General features: G+C 32.3%; 1 protein-coding gene across 1 annotated transcript in view; it reads right to left on the reverse strand.

Moving 5' to 3' along the window:
- Window positions 1-6,491, reverse strand: part of LOC110096707 (rRNA biogenesis protein rrp36) — a 32,029-nt gene extending 25,538 nt beyond the window's left edge. The window contains exon 1 of the mRNA XM_028696029.1: window positions 6,296-6,491. The gene's annotated coding sequence lies outside the window, so the exon portion shown is untranslated. The remainder of the gene's footprint in view (window positions 1-6,295) is intronic.
- Between the last annotated feature and the right edge of the window lie 4,706 nt (window positions 6,492-11,197).

The following is an 11,197-nucleotide window of genomic DNA, read 5'->3' on the forward strand; positions in this document are numbered from 1 at the left end:
TCCCAAGTCACAAAAACATGATAAATTGATAATCAAAAGAACTCATGCAGAAGAGCACTTGAATTCTTTAGGGATGAATTCCCTGAGTCTAACTTGGTGTTATCAATGATGTAAAATTCCAAGTTTGCACGAACACAAAATTTTCTAATGAAAAAATAAAATAAAATTTAGACCGACAAGTCCTAAAATTTTAGATGAAATTTTCTAGCTCATTTGTAGAGTGTAATCTCACACTTTTAGACTAGGCCTTAAGTAGTGATCACTAGGGGTGTAAGTGAGCCGAGCCGGCTCACGAGCCGGCTCGGGCTTGACTCACTTATAGGCTCGCAAGCTCGAGCTAGATGTAGATTGGCTCGCGAGCCGGCTCGAATTATTTTTAGGATTTTTTTTAAATAAAGTAATTAATTTTTTTATTAAATTTAAATCTTAAAAAAACTGTAGTTGGCAATTGTTTAAAGGAAACGTGAAAGCTGCATGTGCAAATTTTCACAAAAATATGTATGATAAATGTTAAAGTTGAAGTAACTATAGTGCAAATTTTCACAAAAATAGGTATAATAAATAGTAAAGCTGTAGCTACATTGTTGTAGGATGGTTTTTCAAAAAAAAATCAAATAAAATAAATGCTTTAGCAACAGGTCCGCTGATCTAGAAAACCAACTTTTTTCAAAAAACTACACTTTTTTATCCATTGGAGAATGCAGTGAACTGGGCGGGAAAACAGTCATTGGCGGGCTTGAAAACGAAATTGAGCAGCTCGATGAGCTCCTTCCGCTGTCGTGAGTCGAGCTCGAGCTCGATTTTTTAGCTCAAGCTTGATATTTGACTGTCAAGTCGAGCTCGAACACCCTCTGACTCGAGCTCGACTCGACTCGTTTGCACCGCTAGTGATCACACAAGTCGCCTGCATTAATTTGCCTCTTGCTTAACTAGGTGAGCATACATCAACCAATGAGTTTTTTTTCCAATTTTGATCTAATTTATCAACAACTAAAGTTTCTTATCTTTAGGTTTGGTTAACTTCAAATACATGTCAAGTTTAAAGGTTGAACTCAACAACAATTTCTCATATATAGGAATTAGGTAACTATTGATTTTGAAGAGTTGTGAATAACAATGTTGATGAATTCTAAATTGACAAGGTGCTTATTGAGATTGTTTTTAACTATAGAGTATAAATCTATCAAATTTCTTATGATTTAACAAGTTCAATGAATCGATGAATATCAAGGTATGAGCTCCCCGAGTAAAGCGAGTTGTCAATATCTTTGTGAATTATGCATTGACGAAATCCTAAGTTACAAAAATATGATAAATTGATAATCAAAAGAACTCATACGAAAAGTACATGAATTCCTTAGCGATAAATTCCCTGAGTCTAATTTGGTCAAACAATTTAATTTCTATGTTATTTAAATACAACCATAAAATACAATCTAAGTGATGATGAGATTGTCTTGGGTTTTAATCCTAAGTGCGTGTTTTATTTTTACGTTAGTATTTATTTTGAATCTTGTGTTCCAGTAATATTATTTTCAAGCAAAACATTGTGTTCATAATTTACTTAATATTTTTGTCATTTAATTGAATTATTTATAATTTTTAAAGTACTTTCTTTTTTTTTTTCTTTTTAAGGCTTACACCTCGCCTTGCTTAGACAAAACGCCTTGATTCCCGATTTCGCCTTATAAAACCTTGATTTGGTGTAATCAATGATGTTAGATTCCAAGTTTGCACGAACACGAAATTTTCTAATAAAAAAAAAGAGAATTGACTCAAAATTCAATTTCATTTCTATGTTATTTAAATACAAGATTCTTGAATCAATTCCCCTTTCTAATAAATGTTGATCGCTTAAAAATATGTCAAAAAATTGTTGGTATCATTTGAGAATTTATGGGATTTCTCCTGGTACTTGGATCACTTTCCACATAATTAACTAATTTTCCTATTCCTCCATGATGCCCTATTCAGTCAGGGTTAGCTAGAAGGAACTTATAAAGTTTTCTAACGCAGATGAGCTCATCAACAATGATGATAAATGATGATAAGGCCCTATAGGTGGTGATAATCCTCTATGTTGTGATTAAGATCTTTATAGAAGACAACATTTTGAAAAGTCATGGGTATGGGACATTGTGAGCATCGATAAAAATCGAATAAAATACTCATTGTCTCGTCATCTACAATATTTGCAAGAGAAATGGTTTGCATTGTTCAGATTAAATCAAAACTGATCTTATTTAGTTGATTTAGTTTAGTGGTTGAAGTATCGGTTAGATTACTAGTTGAAGTTTTTACTTTCTTTGGTTTATAGTTATTTGTTCGATTTTTAAAAATGTAAAAAATGTCAACTCAAAAAATGAATTATATTAATTACTTAAATTTTCAATTAATAAAATCAATGAACTACAGATAAATAAGCAAAAGAAAGATCAACGAGGTTAACATTTATTCCATATGCCAAAATTACAAAATTTAGCAAAAATTACTTAGTATTTTTCTTAATGTATTCTATTTAAGAAGAGGGGTCATAGGTTGGATGTAGATGTGTAAGTAAGTAAAGCTGATTCGTGAGGCGGCTCAGGCTCAACTCAGTAAATGGCTCGTGAGTCAATCTTGTTGAGCTAACAAGCCAAGCTTGAGCCAACTCTGACTCGACTCGTTAGCTCGTGAGCCAACTCATTTAAAAAGTATTGATATAAAATATATTATCATTTAGGATTTTAAGTACAAAGTTAAAATATTTAAATTTTATATCATACTTTATTATATTAAGTGACTATTTATTATTTTTCTTCTAATTTCCCATTTTTTTACCATTTTATTAAAAGCGTGGTTTAAATAATAATCATTTTCTTTCTTTTATAAAAAGCAAGCCGGCCCAAAAAAACATTTAAAATATATTATAATTTAAGATTTTAGGTAAAGGTAAATATTTAAAATTTAAATCATTTTATTATATTAAGTGATTGTTTATTAATTTCATCTAATTTCTCTTTCTTTCACCATTTTATTAAAAAATTGCTTGAGTAATAATCATTTTCTTTCTTTTGTAATAAACGAGCCGGCTCAAACTCGTCAAAAAAAACTTGAGGAGCTTGACCTCAATTAATTAATCTTGCTAAAGCCAGGGGTGCTTGAGCTCGAATCATATCATTTACACCCCTAGTTGGATGCTTCTTTCAAGTCTCTCAAGTTGGAGCTTTAGGTTTTGGCAATATCCCTAATGATGATGATGCAACTTCTCAACTTAATTGACCTTTATTGTTGTATGACTCATTTCTACAATCTCGGGATGTTGTCGTGAGCCTCTAATGGGTTCAAAATGGTGCATCTACTAATTTAGGCTAATGTTATAAGATTGTATTCTTTTGAATTAATGTGGTTGTTGGCAATTTTCAGCAACTTGGCCTACATTATCTTGATCATAACAAAAGAACCCTCACAAAGACCATGAATGAACATTATTTGGGCGATAGCATACTCCACATCTTGTATGTTTAGCATCTCACATCAAATTCAAATAGTAAATGGCTAAGTGACTTGATGGCTCCCGCTTATGTTCAATAGGGCTTGGGAATTCTTTAGAAGCATCGAAGCACTAGAAAATTGAGTAATAAATTGATGCTTGAAATCAGAAAACAAGCATTATAATAAATTGATGCTTGAAATCAGAAAACAAGCATTACTCCCTAGCGGCAAACAAGAGGACTACGATGATAGTTTCTTTTTAAATATGAAGAAAAAATGTTTGCATTTCACTACATCACTAACGGTTAAAAGGGAAATTGTTGACTTGAAGCAGGCACGTAAATAGCCATATCTGCATCACTAATACTTAAAAGGGAAATTGCTGCCTTGAAGCAAGCAACGTAAACACCCATATCTAAACATCTCTTATAACAATCTAAAGCAAGCAACTTGAATTTTTTTTATGGCAACGCTCCCACCATCTCTATAAAGAAAGTGTTAATGCGTCGGATCTAACATTTGCTATTATAGCGAGGGAGATGAGTTCCTTTAGTACTCTCCTATGAGAGATCTGGCTCATCAATGTAAGGAGCCGGTGCAATAACTTTGAGAGTGAAGTTAACTTTGAGAGTGAAGTTGTGGCCCTACAAGAGATGGCTAACTGATTCTCTCATGACGAATGAGCTAAAGGAGCAGCTTGAGGAAAACGTCATGAGGATTAAGTCAATAATACTTGTAAGACAATCCTTCAAGTGTTGCGTCTATTAGCATGATGTTTGTTATGTAGGAGCTTTTTTCATTCATCTAGACGCTCCACAATCTAGTTCCTTATTATTAGGCATGGTCCACTATCATCACACATTCTATCCAATGTTGGTTATGGACTCAAACCAAGATGTTACAACACATTAAGATCGATTCAAGGATGAGAATGCCAAAATTCAATTTAGAGATATAAATTAGTGACTTTGGTTTATTGAAGACTTGGTTAATCCTTTAAAGAGAATTATGGTGCAACATAGCATGGTTACAATCAATTTTAAAGAGAGAGTCTAAGAGAGAATCTTAGATAGAATTTAATGTTCAAAGAGAATATTTGGGCCCAAACATCTCATGCTCGTGCTCAAATAATAACCCCTATTTACAGGTAGGGGCAATGCTCCATGGTGCCAAACGATTTACATAAAAAGATAAGTGCATATAAAGATCTAGTGTAGCTAGTTGTGTAGAGAAAGAGTCTAACCGGCATTTTTTCAACTAGCGAGAATTTCAAGCAACTTCCAAGTAAAGGGTGAATACCCTTAAGACCTTAACAAGTTTTTTGGGCGAGAACACTAATCTTCTTAGCAAGTACTTTGAATGAATAGCAGAGTTTTGTAGGCAAATAGCCATGACAAGCAAGCATGTTCATGGATTTTGGGTGGTCTCTCATAGTATCGAGCAACTTCAACCTTTTGGTACTGAGCTGCTTCTTTAACCGACAACTAGTTGAAAAGGGTTCAAGCTTTTGTAATGACTTAATCAACCTAAATACAACGAATATGGGTGTACGGTATTGACATAAGATTAGATGCCACCCATTGTGTTTTTTTTTTTTTACATCTTCATATGCAAGAGTCCAATTTTACCAATGTCATTCAACAAAACAATATAACAGGTTAGAGAAAATCAAACAGCCCCAAAGACTTAAGCAAAAGATTTATCGCACCGTTTTATCCACCTAGGAACACAGACATAGGAGACTAGAAGAATGAGAAAATTGCTTCTTTCTCTAATAATGAGAAGTGGCGCCACCTTGAAGAGGTTGTGTTAAATGGTGTTGTTCGAGGCTTCTGGAAGAAGCTCAGCTCTATATTGGAGAATTGTTTGGTTGGTTATGACATGGAAGCTGTATATTTTGATGTTTGTGTTAGAACCTCAAAGAGAAGACAATTGGAATCAAAACTTCGTCAAGTACGTACTTCACAAAAATGTTTGTTGTGTGAATGCATGCCAATATTTTAGTCTGCATTTCAAACTCATGTAAGAAAACCAAGGAATCAAACAACAGGGAGAATGTACTAAGTTTCTCTTAGAAGCTCAAGCTTCTCCAGTTTACCTTTTTTTTAAAAAAAAAGAATGAGGAACCTCAGCAGTGCCACTACTGGGAGAAGGAATAGCAAAACTCTCACTGGACAATATATGTTCGCTTGGTCGGGGAAGAAGAAGCTGCTTGGGTTTGGCAAAATGTAGAAGTGCGATAGGGCTTCTGAGGGTTGTTTTGTAGCAGGTTTTTAGCATGGTTTAAGAAGGATTTTAGTTAAATATTGACAAACGCAAGAAAATGGCTGCTTAAATCTCACGGCAAGGTAAATCGCCGAAATCCTAGATTTAGTAAATCCTATTGTTCACCCGATATACCGGATTTGGCCGAAGAAGCGCACGAAAGGGGAAGAAAGATAGTTAACTTCGCCGCAGGCTGCCGTCCTGACTTCCGATCAGTCCAATACTACAAGAACAACGTCGTCAAAGAGGCCAAGAAGCTCTTTAGCGACTCTTTCAAAACTCTGCTTCCTGCGATGCACGCCAAGCCGAAGCAAACCCTAGACAGACACAGGTTTCACGAGGCTGCTAAGGTGCTGTTAGGTATCGGATTTACAGCGGGATTTAAGTCGGATTTACGCTAAATCTAACCAAATGGTTTTTGTGCGCGCGTTAAATCCCGGCGATGGGTAAATCCCGGATTTAAGGATTTACGGCTTAAATCCCGGATTTACTAAATCCCCCGGTTCGGCGGATTTATGGATTTGGCCAACGAAGCGCGCGAAAGGTAGAAAGTTACCTTCACAACCAGCGAGCTCCCGTTGTTGCTTCCGATCAAAATGTCGTAACTTCCGATCCGACAGGAAGGTAAAGTCGTCGAAGGAGCGAAGTCGAACGACCACGAAGGAGCCGAAGAAGCGATGCGTGCACTCTCTACACCTCTGCGAAGCAACGAAGCCGAACAGCAACGACGAAAAGAGAAGATGAAAGACAAACCCTAGACGCCTCTAAGTTATTATTGATTAAATTAATTAAAATAATTTAAATATTAATAATTAAATAATTAATGGTATAATTAGTGAATAAATTAATTATATAATTTTACTTAATTTAATAATTAGTAATATAATTAATAATTAACTTAATTAATATAACTTAAATATGTATAATTAATAATGTAAATAATAATTAATGAGTAACTTGTACTTAACATATCATTAAATTTATAACACATTATTTTTTTTTATTTATAATTATCTTCTTCACATTTAAATTCTTAACTGTCATAAATTTTGAAATATGTTACTAAATAATTTTTTAAGATTTAACAGGATTTAATATTTGTCATATCAAATAATTTTCAAGATTTAACACCTTTAGTATTTACTAAATTCGGATTTACAAGATTTACTAAATCCCAATAAAATTAAATCTCATTTGTTGCTAAACAACCCCTAAAAAAGATGCATTTTTCTGCGATGTGAACCTACTAGTGAGGAAATTTTTTCCTTTTTTGTTTTATCGAGGAATCATCAAAATTTTATTATTATGATAAAATTATAAAAGATCTAAATATTTATACAACTAATAAAAATCTGTAAATTATAACTGAGTTGCACCCACAAAAAAATGAAAACTCCAAGTGCGAAGTTGAAAAATCTCAACACTTCAATAAAATGCAATGTAGAAAAAAACCAGATTGACAAACATAGAAAAAGATGAGAGCTATGGGCTCATTTAGCACACAATAAAATAAAGTTTCATACATAGGATACAAGATTAGTAGCACGATTAGAGGCACCGGGGCAAATAAGCCAAAAAGGCTAGGGAAAGTGCCTAATAATCATCGTCCAAGAGAAGTTGAAACTTGCAAAGCGAGACGCCCTTGTGTTGTATGGGCACAAAATTATTATAGATATGCTCTGATTTCATGTTAGTCTTTCCATCTAGAAAGTTTGAAATAGTTCCTCTTTTGATTTCTCATATAAAATAAGAGTAACTTTTGATCTGAAATCCAAATTTTCTTCCATTGGGTTCCCTTGATAGATAGTAAATCAAATCACAAGCCAATAAATAAAAGCCATCGTTTACCCTAGTGGATAAATCATCCCTCCCAGCAATGAAACCCAAAACTTGGCCAATATTGGGATGAAACATATTAGTAGAGAATAATATCAAAAGTATAGTGAAGAGAATGCATATAAGTTTTCACCTTCAATTTTGTCTTTCCATCCCAATTGATATAATAATCACCTTCTCTAAGAACGGGAACAAAGGAGATAATGTGTCTTATTCATTAAGGAAATGTTAGTGATAATTGTCAAGGCCCATTGTGGCATTGTGGATGAAATAAGATATAAGAGAATCTAGTCTAATCATAGAGCAAATAAGGTAATCTCCATCCAAGTTTTAGAATTACCATTACCATTAATCTAAGGGTCCCAAAAGAAAGAAAAGTTACAACCTTCCATAACATTAAACTTCATAAGAGCAAACATGAAATTTGTAGCCTTTTTTAAGCTTTTCCACCATTTAGAAGCATTAGAGTTGCCCTATTTCCATAAAGATAACTATTTATGCTTGAAATAGTTGAACTAAGGAGTACTTTTTAGTTAATCCACATCAAATAAAAGCACAATTATGAGCAAAAATGAGATGGGGAATGTGAGGAATGAAAATACCATCATAAAGAAGAGGTTTGCATGTACTCTTCTATGATACAAGTTGCAATTCCATATCATCGATATCACCATGAAACAAGAACCGAGCACATATTTATTCAGGAATTTAATGCAAGTAATCGGAAAAATTATCCCTCTTATCATATATGCAATTATATTTAGGGATTCTTACATACATAATACCTAAACCTATTGAAAATATATATTTAACATCTAAACTTCTATATTTACTAATATACCGCCTAAAACCCCTCTTTTAATCAATTCTAACATTCCATTTAAACCTTCCATAAAAAATTACTATCAACGACTGTCTTCCCCGTCAATGGCATCCTTTCACAATGAATACAAGTATCTCATGGCTTCAATGGAGTGGTAGAATATAAGGAAAATATGATTTTAGTTTTATTTGATTTCCCATATAACATAAGAGTAACATTTGATCTGAATTCTAAATTTTCTTCAATTGCATTCCCTCGATAGATAGTAAATCAAATCACAAACCAATAATTAAAAGTCATGATTTGCCCTAGTGGATAAATCATCCCTCCTAGCAATGAAACCCAAAACTTGGCCAATATTGAGATGAAACAGATAAGTAGAGAATAATATCAAAAGTAGAGTGAAGATCATGCATAAAAGTTTTCACCTTCAATTTTGTCTAAATTTTTTCAAAATTTTGGTCAACAAAATTTTTATAAAATTAAGTATTTTTTTCAAAATATGCGGGACTTGAAATCTACAAACCATCATAAGATGAGCAAGTAATATTTAAATAAGTGAGATAAATATTCAACCTTTAACAAGCAATTGCAACTAACTATTTTATTTCAAGTCTTATTTCACTAGATGTTCATAGTTGCAAACTTTAATGAAACCAAACTATATAAAGTTTAATTCCTCTTATTTAAAATTGTAAACAATAGAATATTTATTCATGAGCTATAAAATACAAATTTAAAATTCATGCTATTCATTGATCATACATTCAACCATTTGAATTATACTATAATAAATATACCAAAAGTTTCTAAAACATCACATTTACTAAAAACAAGTTAAAGAGAAGAAATATGTTGATAAATAGGACATTATTAATTGATCATGATAAGAGATTATAGTGTAAATTGGATACATACATACAATAGAACCAAAAAGGAGGATATAGGCTACTTGATTATATATTAAAATTTGTTCATCAAATTAATAATATCACATAAATATATAGCAAACATAATGAATTATAAAATGAAAAAGTTCTACTCATATGGTACTCAACAAAAGATCTCTCTTTTTGAAAAAAGTTTGCAATGAATCCCCCTTTTGTATGAACTTCAAAATGAGAAAAGACTGAGTTCTAAACAAGGTGATCTTTTCCTTGACATATAAACTCGATTAACATGCACTTTATAAAATGAAGTTTGTTCAATCATCTAAACCTTAAACAAATCAATACACATGACATGATCACCTTTGACTATTGTTGACCATTACTAGTGACCATCTTCTCTAACCACCAACCATGTACCATTTTTTTTATAAGATATGTAAAAGGGAATGTAAAAGTAAAATTTGAGGTTTATTTGAAAGGCATTTTTTTATTATTATCATGTTAGTTGCATCAAAATATTCTCATTAGCTTACCTCAAAAGAAATATTAAGCAAACAATAAAAATTATAGAATTAAACTTTATATTATAGTTTTACTTCCAATGTAAAGCACCAACAAATAAATTTACGTCTTGTTTTTTATCAAAGCAAAAGATTAGCATCCTCATGCACAGACAAAATCTTAAGATCTAAAATCTTACTCACAAAAATATTTTGGTTAATATTCTTTAAATGCCCCCATCTAATCCTCGAAAAACAAATGAGAAAAAATACACCACCGTGTTAAGGAGAAGGATAGTTCATGGTGAAGAAATAGCTAAAGCTTGAAAAAGTCACATGAGCAATAGATCTTAAATCCTGTAAATTTGTCTACTCTTCCAGTGTTAAAAATGGTGGATGTAATAGAATTGTAGAGTCAAATGAGGGTCGGTCGGACTTAAAGACGAGTAAGTTGAAAATGTGAAGCAAGGAGAAATGAAAATCTAATGAGAAGAAATTAATTAGAAGCAAATTGAAGGGGGAATATTTTAGATATCAAATAAGAATTTGGAGAGTTAAATGAGGAATAAATCAAAATTTAAAATTTTGAATAATGACACATTAATAGTATCAATAAAAGATAGTAAATCTTTCAAATTTTAATTCTTGTTGTTGGGTCCAAGTGGAAGTTCTATTTTTACAGTCATTGGAAATAAAATGTTAAGACTAAAATAATCAAATTAAATATAAAAATTTTTAATGAGTAAAATCAAAAGCCACTTTTATAATATTAATACGCATGCTTGCTTTGAGCACACAACCTTCTATATAATTAGCCTCATACGGAGGGCAAATTATTGCATCCGGTCACCGGACGCGGAGATAGGTCCGGATATTAATAAAATATTATTTTAAATTAAGCGCATCAAAAGTGCAGGTAAAGCGCAAGTAAAGTGCAGGTAAAGTGTAGGTAAAGCGCAGGTCAAAGTGCAGTCAAAGCGCAACTAAAGCGCAAGTCAAAAGCGCAGGTGACGTGGCAAATTTTTATTGGATGTCAGAACCTATTTTCCGCGTCCGGTGACCGGATGCAATAATTTGCCCATACGGAGCCTAAAGAAAGTGTGATTAAGCGGAGCTATGAGGAGGCGGCAAGGTATTCAAAGAATTATTTTGAAGATAATAATGAAATGAGTGGTCTATATTTACATTTGGTAAAAAAAAAAAATGAAAGGTTCAGATTTAATTTGGGAAGAAATTCAAGCAATTTTTATAATAATAGTATATAGATATAGCTTTTCAGGCACAATAATTCCATACATCAATTATTTTAATATATCTTAAAACTGATTAAAAAGAAATCATCAAAACTTAATCTTCCATCAATTATTCCAAATATTTAAATAATTAAAAAAAATTGTGATAATTTTCTT

Source organism: Dendrobium catenatum, unplaced genomic scaffold (assembly GCF_001605985.2).
Source record: "Dendrobium catenatum unplaced genomic scaffold, ASM160598v2 fragScaff_scaffold_716, whole genome shotgun sequence".
Classification (NCBI taxonomy): Eukaryota; Viridiplantae; Streptophyta; class Magnoliopsida; order Asparagales; family Orchidaceae; genus Dendrobium; species Dendrobium catenatum.